Source organism: Aegilops tauschii, chromosome 4, assembly GCF_002575655.3.
Source record: "Aegilops tauschii subsp. strangulata cultivar AL8/78 chromosome 4, Aet v6.0, whole genome shotgun sequence".
Lineage (NCBI taxonomy): Eukaryota > Viridiplantae > Streptophyta > Magnoliopsida > Poales > Poaceae > Aegilops > Aegilops tauschii.
In genome coordinates, this window is record NC_053038.3 from 309,819,675 (window position 1) to 309,832,002 (window position 12,328).

Sequence of the window (12,328 nt, forward strand, 5' to 3'; positions counted from 1 at the left end):
GGAGTGGAAGTCAAGGAAGCAACGAGGCGGCCACGAGGCAGGAGGGGGCGCCCGGGGGGGGGGGGGGTAGGCGCGCCCCCACCCTCATGGGCCCCTCGTAGCTCCACCGACCTACTTCTTTCACCTATATATACTCTTATACCCTGAAAACATCCAGGGGAGCCACAAAACCACTTCTGCACCGCCGCAACCTTCTGTACCCGTGAGATCCCATCTTGGGGCCTTTCTCGACGATCTGCCGGAGGGGGATTCGATCACGGAGGGCTTCTACATCAACACCACAGCCTCTCCGATGATGTGTGAGTAGTTTACCAAAGACCTTCGGGTCCATAGTTATTAGCTAGATGGCTTCTTCTCTCTCTTTGGATCTCAATACAAAGTTCTCCTCGATGTTCTTGGAGATCTATTCGATGTAATACTCTTTTGCGGTGTGTTTGTCGAGATCCGATGAATTGTGGGTTTATGAACTTGATTATCTATGAATATTATTTGGTTCTTCTCTGAATTCTTATATGCATGATTTGATATCTTTGCAAGTCTCTTCGAATTATCGGTTTAGTTTGGCCTACTAGATTGATCTTTCTTGCAATGGGAGAAGTGCTTAGCTTTGGGTTCAATCTTGCGGTGTCCTTTCCCAGTGACAGCAGGGGCAGCAAGGCACGTATTTTATTGTTGCCATCGAGGATAAAAAGATGGGGTTTATATCATATTGCCTGAGTTTATCCCTCTACATCATGTCATCTTGCCTAATGCGTTACTCCGTTCTTATGAACTTAATACTCTAGATGCATGCTGGATAGCTGTCGATGTGTGGAGTAATAGTAGTAGATGCAGAATCGTTTCGGTCTACTTGACACGGACGTGATGCCTATATTCATGATCATTGCCTTAGATATCATCATAACTATGCACTTTTGTATCAATTGCTCGGCAGTAATTTGTTCACCCACCATATAAATGCTATCTTGAGAGAAGCCACTAGTGAAACCTATGGCCCCCGGGTCTATTTTACATCATGTTAGTTTATTATCAACTTGCCAATTTCTGTCGCCGTTTATTTTGCAATCTTTACTTTCCAATCTATACAACAAAAATACCAAAAATATTTATCTTATTATCTTTATCATATCTCACTTTTGCAAGTGGCCGTGAAGGGATTGACAACCCCTTAATCGCGTTGGTTGCAAGGTTCTTGATTGTTTGTGCAGGTACTAGGTGACTCGCGTGTAGTCTCCTACTGCATTGATACCTTGGTTCTCAAAAACTGAGGGAAATACTTACGCTACTTTGCTTTCATCACCCTTTCCTCTTCAAGGGAAAACCAACGCATGCTCAAGAGGTAGCAAGAAGGATTTCTGGCGCCGTTGTCGGGGAGATCTACGCACAAGTCAAGACATACTGATACGTCTCCAACGTATCTATAATTTTTGATTGTTCCATGCTATTATATTATCCGTTTTGGATGTTTATGGGCTTTATTATACACTTTTATATTATTTTTGGGACTAACCTATTAACCCAAAGCCCAGTGCCAGTTCTTGTTTTTTCCCTTGTTTCAGTGTTTCGAAGAAAAGGAATATCAAACGGAGTCCAAACGGAATGAAACCTTCGGGAGAAGTTATTTTTGGAGAGAAAGCAATCTAGGAGACTTGGAGTGCACATCAGGGGATCAACGAGGAGAGCACGAGGCAGGGGGGCACGCCCACCCCCTGGGCGCGCCCTCCACCCTCGTGGCTCCCCTGACCGACTTCTTTCACCTATATATCTCAATATACCCTAAAACCATCGAAGAACAGAATAGATCGGGAGTTCCGCCACCGCAAGCCTCTGTAGCCATCAAAACCCAATCGGGGCCCTGTTTCGACACCCTGCCGGAGGGGGGATCCCTCACCGGTGGCCATCTTCATCATCCCGGCGATCTCCATGACGAGGAGGGAGTAGTCCACCCTCGGGGCTGAGGGTATGTACCAGTAGCTATGTGTTTGATCTCTCTCTCGTGTTCTTGAGGTGATACGATCTTGATGTATCGCGAGCTTTGCTATTATAGTTGGATCTTATGATGTTTCTCCCCCTCTACTCTCTTGTAATGGATTGAGTTTCCCCTTTTGAGTTATCTTATCGGATTGAGTCTTTAAGGATTTGAGAACACTTGATGTATGTCTTGCGTGGGATACCCGTGGTGACAATGGGGTATTCTATTGATCCACTTGATGTATGTTTTGGTGATCAACTTGCGGGTTCCGCCCATGAACCTATGCATAGGGGTTGGCACACGTTTTCGTCTTGACTCTCCGGTAGAAACTTTGGGGCACTCTTTGAGGTTCTATGTGTTGGTCGAATAGATGAATTTGAGATTGTGTGATGCATATCGTATAATCATACCCACGGATACTTGAGGTGACAATTGAGTATCTAGGTGACATTAGGGTTTTGGTTGATTTGTGTCTTAAGGTGTTATTCTAGTTTGAACTCTGTGATAGATCGAACGGAAAGAATAGCTTCATGTTATTTTACTACGGACTCTTGAATAGATAGATCAGAAAGGATAACTTTGAGGTGGTTTCGTACCCTACCATAATCTCTTCGTTTGTTCTCCGCTATTAGTGACTTTGGAGTGACTCTTTGTTGCATGTTGAGGGATAGTTATATGATCCAATTATGTTATTATTGTTGAGAGATCTTGCACTAGTGAAAGTATGAACCCTAGGCCTTGTTTCCTAGCATTGCAATACCGTTTACGCTCACTTTTATCATTAGTTACCTTGCTGTTTTTATATTTCCATATTACAAAAACCTATATCTACCATCCATATTGCACTTGTATCACCATCTCTTCGCCGAACTAGTGCACCTATACAATTTACCATTGTATTGGGTGTGTTGGGGACACAAGAGACTCTTTGTTATTTGGTTGCAGGGTTGTTTGAGAGAGACCATCTTCATCCTACGCCTCCCACGGATTGATAAACCTTAGGTCATCCACTTGAGGGAAATTTGCTACTGTCCTACAAACCTCTGCACTTGGAGGCCCAACAACGTCTACAAGAAGAAGGTTGTCTAGTAGGCATCAAGCTCTTTTCTGGCGCCGTTGCCGGGGAGGCTAGGTAAGCGGCACACACACCCCGTCAACTAAGCTCTTTTCTGGCGCCGTTGCCGGGGAGGTGAGTGCTTGAAGGTATATCTTTAGATTTTGCAATCGAATCTTTTAGTTTCTTGTTTTATCACTAGTTTAGTCTATAAAAGAAAACTACAAAAAAATGGAATTGAGGTTACCTCATATGCTTCATCTTTTTAATGTCTTTCGTGAAAATGATGGAAAGGAAAATTGTGCTCAAGTACTAGAAGAAGAATGCATTAAAATGTTTGGCACTAAATCTTTGAATGATGAGCATGATTGCAATGTTGTTAGTATGAATTATTTGAATACCCATGATGCTAATGATATGCAAATCCACAAGCTTGGGGATGCTATGTTTGATGAAGATGATATTTTTTGTCCCCCAAGTTTTGATGAGAAAATATATTATGATGAAAGCATGCCTCCGATTTATGATGATTATTGTGATAACACGTATGCTATAAAGAATAAAGATAACCATGAAACTTGTCATCAAGATTTTAGTTTTCAATTGGATTATGCTTCACATGATAATTATTTTGTTGAGTTTGCTCCCACTACTATTCATGAGAAGAAGTTTGCTTATGTGGAGAGTAATAAAATTTCTATGCTTGTGGATCATGAAAAGAATGCTTTATGTGATGGTTATATTGTTGAATTCATTCATGATGCTACTGAAAATTATTATGAGAGAGGATCATATGCTTCTACATATTGCAATAATATCAAGTTTCCTCTCTATGTGCTTAAAGTTTTGAAGTTATGCTTGTTTTGCCTTCCTATGCTAGTTGATTATTGTTCCCATAAGTTGTTTGCTCACAAAATACCTATGCATAGGAAGTGGGTTAGACTTAAATGTGCTAGTCATATTCTTCATGATGCTCTCTTTATGTTCCAATTCTTATCTTTTATACGAGCATCATTGAAATCATCCTGCCTAGCTAGGGGCGTTAAACGTTAGCGCTTGTTGGGAGGCAACCCAATTTTAGTTTAGTTTCTTGCTTTTTGGTTCTGTTTATGAATAAATAATCCATCTAGCTTATGTTTAGATGTGGTTTTGTGTTTTAATTAGTGTTTGTGCCAAGTAGAACCTTTGGGAAGACTTGGGTGAAGTCTTTATGATCATGCTGTAAAAAACAGAAACTTTAGCGCTCACGAGATTAGCTAAAACTTTTTACTGGAGAGTGCTATTTAGTTGATTCTTTTTGAAGATGATTACTAGACAAATTCCTCAGGTCTAGAAATTTATTTTAGAATTTTTGGAGTTCCAGAAGTTTGCGTCAGTTACAGATTACTACAGACTGTTCTGTTTTTGATAGATTCTGTTTTTTGTGTGTTGTTTGCTTATTTTGATGAATCTATGGCTAATAAAATAGTTTATAAACCATAGAGAAGTTGGAATACAGTAGGTTTAACACCAATATAAATAAATAATGAGTTCATTACAGTACCTTGAAGTGGTGATTTATTTTCTTATACTAACGGAGCTCACGAGATCTTCTGTTAAGTTTTGTGTTGTGAAGTTTTCAAGTTTTGGGTAAAGATTCGATGGACTATGGAATAAGGAGTGGCAAGAGCCTAAGCTTGGGGATGCCCAAGGCACCCCAAGGTAATATTCAAGGACAACCAAAAGCCTAAGCTTGGGGATGCCCCGGATGGCATCCCCTCTTTCGTCTTCGTTCATCGGTAACTTTACTTGGAGCTATATTTTTATTCATCACATGATATGTGTTTTGCTTGGAGCATCGTTTTATTTTCTTTAGATTTGCTTGATGTTTGAATAAAATAATAAGATCTGAAACTCTTAAGTGTTAGAGAGTCTTCACATAGTTGCATGATTATTCAACTACTCATTGATCTTCATTTATATCTTTCGGAGTAGTTTGTCGTTTGCTCTAGTGCTTCACTTATATCCTTTTGGAGCATGGCGGTGGCTTTATTTTTAAGAAATATATGAACTCCCATGCTTCACTTATATTATTTTGAGAGTCTTTAGAACAGCATGGTAATTTGCTTTGGTTATGAATTTAGTCCTAATATGATGGGCATCCAAGAGGGATATAATAAAAACTTTCATATAAGTGCATTGAATACTATGAGAAGTTTGATTCCTTATGATTGTTTTGAGATATAAAGATGGTGATATTAGAGTCATGCTAGTGGAGTAGTTGTGAATTTGAGAAATACTTGTGTTAAAGTTTATGATTCCCGTAGCATGCACGTATGGTGAACCATTATGTGATGAAGTCAAAGCATGATTTATTTATTGATTGTCTTCCTTATGAGTGGCGGTCGGGGACGAGCGATGGTTTTTTCCTACCAATCTATCCCCCTAGGAGCATGCGCGTAGTACTTTGTTTCGATAACTAATAGATTTTTGCAATAAGTATGTGAGTTCTTTATGACTAATGTTGAGTCCATGGATTATACGCACTCTCACCCTTCCACCATTGTTAGCCTCTCTTGTGCCGCGCAACTTTCGCCGGTACCATACACCCACCATATACCTTCCTCAAAACAGCCACCATACCTACCTATCATGGCATTTCCATATCCATTGCGAGATATATTGCCATGCAACTTTCCACCGTTCCGTTTATTATGACACGCTCCATCATTGTCATATTGCTTTGCATGATCATGTAGTTGACATCGTATTTGTGGCAAAGCCACCGTTCATAATTCTTTCATACATGTCACTCTTGATTCATTGCACATCCCGGTACACCGCCGGAGGCATTCATATAGAGTCATATTTTGTTCTAAGTATCGAGTTGTAATTCTTGAGTTGTAAGTAAATAAAAGTGTGATGATCATCATTATTAGAGCATTGTCCCAGTGAGGAAAGGATGATGGAGACTATGATTCCCCCACAAGTCGGGATGAGACTTCGGACAAAAAATAAAAAATAAAAAAGGGGAAAAAAGAGGCCTAAAAAAAGGGGGAGAAAAGGCCCAAACAAAAAAAATGAGAGAAAAAGAGAGAAGGGACAATGCTACTATCATTTTACCACACTTGTGCTTCAAAGTAGCACCATGATCTTCATGATATAGAGTCTCCTATGTTGTCACTTTCATATAATAGTGGGAATTTTACATTATAGAACTTGGCTTGTATATTCCAATGATGGGCTTCCTCAAAATGCCCTAGGTCTTCGTGAGCAAGCGAGTTGGATGCACACCCACTTAGTTTCTTTTGTTGAGCTTTCATATACTTATAGCTCTAGTGCATCCGTTGCATGGCAATCCCTACTCAATCACATTGATATCTATTAATGGGCATCTCCATAGCCCGTTAATACGCCTAGTTGATGTGAGACTATCTTCTCCTTTTTTGTCTTCTCCACAACCACCATTCTATTCCACATATAGTGTTATATCCATGGCTCACGCTCATGTATTGCGTGAAGATTGAAAAAGTTTGAGAACATCAAAAGTATGAAACAATTGCTTGGCTTGTCATCGGGGTTGTGCATGATTTAAATATTTTGTGTGATGAAGATAGAGCATAGCCAAACTATATGATTTTGTAGGGATAGCTTTCTTTGGCCATGTTATTTTGAGAAGACATGATTACTTTGCTAGTATGCTTGAAGTATTATTATTTTTATGTCAATATTAAACTTTTGTCTTGAATCTTATGGATCTGAATATTCTTGCCACAATAAAGAAAACATTGATAAATATGCTAGGTAGCATTCCACATCAAAAATTCTGTTTTTATCATTTACCTACTCGAGGACGAGCAGGAATTAAGCTTGGGGATGCTGATACGTCTCCAACGTATCTATAATTTTTGATTGTTCCATGCTATTATATTATCCGTTTTGGATGTTTATGGGCTTTATTATACACTTTTATATTATGTTTGGGACTAACCTATTAACCCAGAGCCCAGTGCCAGTTCCTGTTTTCCCCTTGTTTTAGTGTTTCAAAGAAAAGGAATATCAAACGGAGTCCAAACGGAATGAAACCTTCGGGAGAAGTTATTTTTGGAGAGAAAGCAATCCAGGAGACTTGGAGTGCACGTCAGGGGATCAACGAGGAGAGCACGAGGCAGGGGGGCGCGCCCACCCCCTGGGCGCGCCCTCCACCCTCGTGGGCCCCTCGTGGCTCCCCTCACCGACTTCTTTCGCCTATATATCTCAATATACCCTAAAACCATCGAAGAACAGAATAGATCGGGAGTTCCGCCGCCGCAAGCCTCTGTAGCCACCAAAACCCAATCGGGGCCCTGTTTCGGCACCCTGCCGGAGGGGGGATCCCTCACCGATGGCCATCTTCATCATCCCGGCGATCTCCATGACGAGGAGGGAGTAGTTCACCCTCGGGGCTGAGGGTATGTACCAGTAGCTATGTGTTTGATCTCTCTCTCTCTCTCTCTCTCGTGTTCTTGAGGTGATACGATCTTGATGTATCGCGAGCTTTGCTATTATAGTTGGATCTTATGATGTTTCTCCCCCTCTACTCTCTTGTAATGGATTGAGTTTCCCCTTTTGAGTTATCTTATCGGATTGAGTCTTTAAGGATTTGAGAACACTTGATGTATGTCTTGCGTGGGATACCCGTGGTGACAATGGGGTATTCTATTGATCCACTTGATGTATGTTTTGGTGATCAACTTGCGGGTTCCGCCCATGAACCTATGCATAGGGGTTGGTACACGTTTTCGTCTTGACTCTCCGGTAGAAACTTTGGGGCACTCTTTGAGGTTCTATGTGTTGGTCGAATAGATGAATTTGAGATTGTGTGATGCATATCGTATAATCATACCCACGGATACTTGAGGTGACAATTGAGTATCTAGGTGACATTAGGGTTTTGGTTGATTTGTGTCTTAAGGTGTTATTCTAGTATGAACTCTGTGATAGATCGAACGGGAATAATAGCTTCATGTTATTTTACTACGGACTCTTGAATAGATAGATCAGAAAGGATAACTTTGAGGTGGTTTCGTACCCTACCATAATCTCTTCGTTTGTTCTCCGCTATTAGTGACTTTGGAGTGACTCTTTGTTGCATGTTGAGGGATAGTTATATGATCCAATTATGTTATTATTGTTGAGAGAACTTGAACTAGTGAAAGTATGAACCCTAGGCCTTGTTTCCTAGTATTGCAATACCGTTTACGCTCACTTTTATCATTAGTTACCTTGCTGTTTTTATATTTTCAGATTACAAAAACCTATATCTACCATCCATATTGCACTTGTATCACCATCTCTTCGCCGAACTAGTGCACCTATACAATTTACCATTGTATTGGGTGTGTTGGGGACACAAGAGACTCTTTGTTATTTGGTTGCAGGGTTGTTTGAGAGAGACCATCTTCATCCTACGCCTCCCACAGATTGATAAACCTTAGGTCATCCACTTGAGGGAAATTTGCTACTGTCCTACAAACCTCTGCACTTGGAGGCCCAACAACGTCTACAAGAAGAAGGTTGTGTAGTAGACATCACATACCAAGTACCCATCACAAACATTACATTATTTTCCATTTGCCTCTCGTTTTCCTCTCCCCCACTTCACCTTTGACGTTTTATTCGCCCTTTTTTGTTCGTCTCTTTTTGCTCGCTTCTTCTGTGCTTGTGCGTTGGTTTGATTGTTTGTCACGATGGCTCAAGATAATACTAAATTGTGTGTCTTTTCCAATACCAAAAATAATGATTTTATTAGCACTTCGATTGCTCCTATTGCCGATGCTGAATCTTGTGAAATTAATGCTGCTTTGTTGAATCTTGTCATGAAAGATCAATTTTCTGGCCTTCCTAGTGAAGATGTCGCTACCCATCTAAACAACTTCGTTGATTTGTGCGATATGCAAAAGAATAAAGATGTGGATAATGATATCGTTAAATTGAATCTATTTCCGTTTTCTCTTATAGATCGTGCTAAAACTTGGTTCTCTTCTTTGCCTAAAAATAGTATTGATTCATGGAATAAGTGCAAAGATGCTTTTATCTCTAAGTATTTTCCTCCCGCTAAGATCATCTCTCTTAAAAACGATATTATGAATTTTAAGCAACTTGATCATGAGCATGTTGCACAAGCCTTGGAGAGGATGAAATTAATGATACATAATTGCCCTACACATGGTTTGAATTTATGGATGATTATACAATTTTTTTATGTTGGATTGAATTTTGCTTCTAGAAATCTTTTAGATTCGACCGCGGGAGGCACTTTTATGGAAATCACTTTAGGAGAAGCTACTAAACTCCTAGATAATATTATGGTTAATTATTCTCAATGGCACACCGAAAGATCCACTAGTAAAAAAGTTCATGCTATTGAAGAGATTAATGTTTTGAGTGGAAAGATGGATGAACTTATGAAATTGTTTGCTAATAGGAGTGTTTCTTCTGATCCTAATGATATGCCTTTGTCCACTTTGATTGAGAATAATAATGAATCTATGGATGTGAATTTTGTTGGTAGGAACAATTTTGGTAACAACGAGTATAGAGGAAATTTTAATTCTAGGCCGTTTCCCAGTAATTCCTCTAATAATTATGGTAATTCCTACAACAAACCTTATGGAAATTTTAATAAGATTCCCTCTGATTTTGAGACTAGTGTTAAAGAATTTATGAATTCGCAAAAGAGTTTCAATGCTTTGCTTGAAGAAAAATTGCCTAAGATTGATGAGTTGGCTAGGAACGTGGATAGAATTTCTCTTGATGTTGATTCTTTGAAATTTAGATCTATTCCACCTAAGCATGATATCAATGAGTCTCTCAAAGCCATGAGAATTTCCATTGATGAGTGCAAAGAAAGAACCGCTAGGATGCGTGCTAAAAAAGATTGCTTTGTGAAAGAGTGTTCTTCTAGTTTTCATGATAATAATAATGAAGATCTAAAAGTGATTGATGTGTCTCTTATTAAATCTTTTTTTCCAATATGAATCTTTATAAATATGGGACTGGAGATGAGTCAACTTTAGTTAAAAGGCGTCCCAATGGTTCGGAGTTTTTAGATCTTGATGCAAAAATTGGTAAAAGTGGGATTGAATAGGTCAAAACTTTACATAGCAATGAACCCATTATTTTGGATTTCAAGGAATTTAATTATGATAATTGTTCTTTAATAGATTGTATTTCCTTGTTGCAATCCGTGTTAAATTCTCCTCATGCTTATAGTCAAAATAAAGCTTTTACCAAACATATCGTTGATGCTTTAATGCAATCCTATGGAGAAAAGCTTGAATTAGAAGTTTCTATCCCTAGAAAACTTTATGATGAGTGTGAACCTACTATTAAAATTAAGATAAAAAATCATGAATGCTATGCTTTATGTGATTTGGGTGCTAGTGTTTCCGCGATTCCAAAAACTTTGTGTGATGTGCTAGGTTTCCGTGAATCTGATGATTGTTCTTCAAATTTGCATCTTGTGGATTCCACCATTAAGAAACCTATGGGAAGGATTAATGACATTCTTATTGTTTCAAATAGGAATTATGTGCCCGTAGATTTCATTGTTCTTGATATAGATTGCAATCCTACATGTCCTATTATTCTTGGTAGACCTTTCATTAGAACGATTGGTGCAATAATTGATATGAAAGAAGGAAATATTAGATTCCAATTTCCATTAAGAAAAGGCATGTAACACTTTCCTAGGAAGAAAATTAAATTACCTTATGAATCTATTATGAGAGCCACTTATGGATTGCATACCAAAGATGACAATACCGCCTAGCTAGAGTCGTTAAACGATCAGTTTGTCTAATTCACATCTAGATGTTTTTTAAGGATGTCACATCTAAGCACCCACAAATATATAATGCAGCAACAAAAAATAAAAAAAAACTAGAACAAAAAAACATACCACAAACATAGTGCAAATTAGGTTAGATGTGATATAACTATGTCACATCTAGATGTGTCCTAGACAGACCCTTAAACGATAGCACTTGTTGGGAGGCAACCCAATTTTATTTTTGTTCCTTGCTTTTTGTTACTGTTTAGTAATAAATAATTCATCTAGCCTCTGTTTAGATGTGATTTTATGTTTTAATTAGTGTTTGTGCCAAGTAGAACCAATAGGATCTTCTTGGGTGATAGTTGTTTGATCTTGCTGAAAAAGACAGAAACTTTACGCTCACGAAAGTAATTGTTAAAATTCACCAGAACGTGATAAAATGCCAATTATTTTTGAAGTAGATCAATATACAATTTATCCAGGTTTTCCTATTTTCTCAGAATTTTTGGAGTTCTAGAAGTATTCGAACAAATCCGATTGCTACGGACTGTTCTGTTTTTGAGAGATTCTGTTTTTCGTGTGTTGTTTGCTTATTTTGATGAATCTATGGCTAGTATCGGGGGTTATGAACCATAGAGAAGTTGGAATACAGTAGGTTTAACACCAATATAAATAAAGAATGAGTTCATTACAGTACCTAAAGGTGGTTATTTGTTTTCTTATACTAACGGAGCTCATGAGATTTTCTGTTTGAGTTTTGTGTTGTGAAGTTTTCAAGTTTTTGGGTAAAGATTTGATGGATTATGGAACAAGGAGTGGCAAGAGCCTAAGCTTGGGTATTCCCAAGGCACCCCAAGGTAAAATTCAAGGACAACCAAAAGCCTAAGCTTGGGGATGCCCCAGAAGGCATCCCCTCTTTCGTCTTCGTCTATCGGTAACTTTACTTGAGGCTGTATTTTTATTCACCACATGATATGTGTTTTGCTTGGAGCGTATTGTATGATTTGAGTCTTTGCTTTTTAGTTTACCACAATCATTCTTGCTGTACACACCTTTTGGGAGACACACACATGAATCGGAATTTATTAGAATATACTAACGGAGCTCATGAGATTTTCTGTTTGAGTTTTGTGTTGTGAAGTTTTCAAGTTTTTGGGTAAAGATTTGATGGATTATGGAACAAGGAGTGGCAAGAGCCTAAGCTTGGGGATTCCCAAGGCACCCCAAGGTAAAATTCAAGGACAACCAAAAGCCTAAGCTTGGGGATGCCCCAGAAGGCATCCCCTCTTTCGTCTTCGTCTATCGGTAACTTTACTTGAGGCTGTATTTTTATTCACCACATGATATGTGTTTTGCTTGGAGCGTATTGTATGATTTGAGTCTTTGCTTTTTAGTTTACCACAATCATTCTTGCTGTACACACCTTTTGGGAGACACACACATGAATCGGAATTTATTAGAATACTCTATGTGCTTCACTTATATCTTTTGAGCTAGATAATTTTGC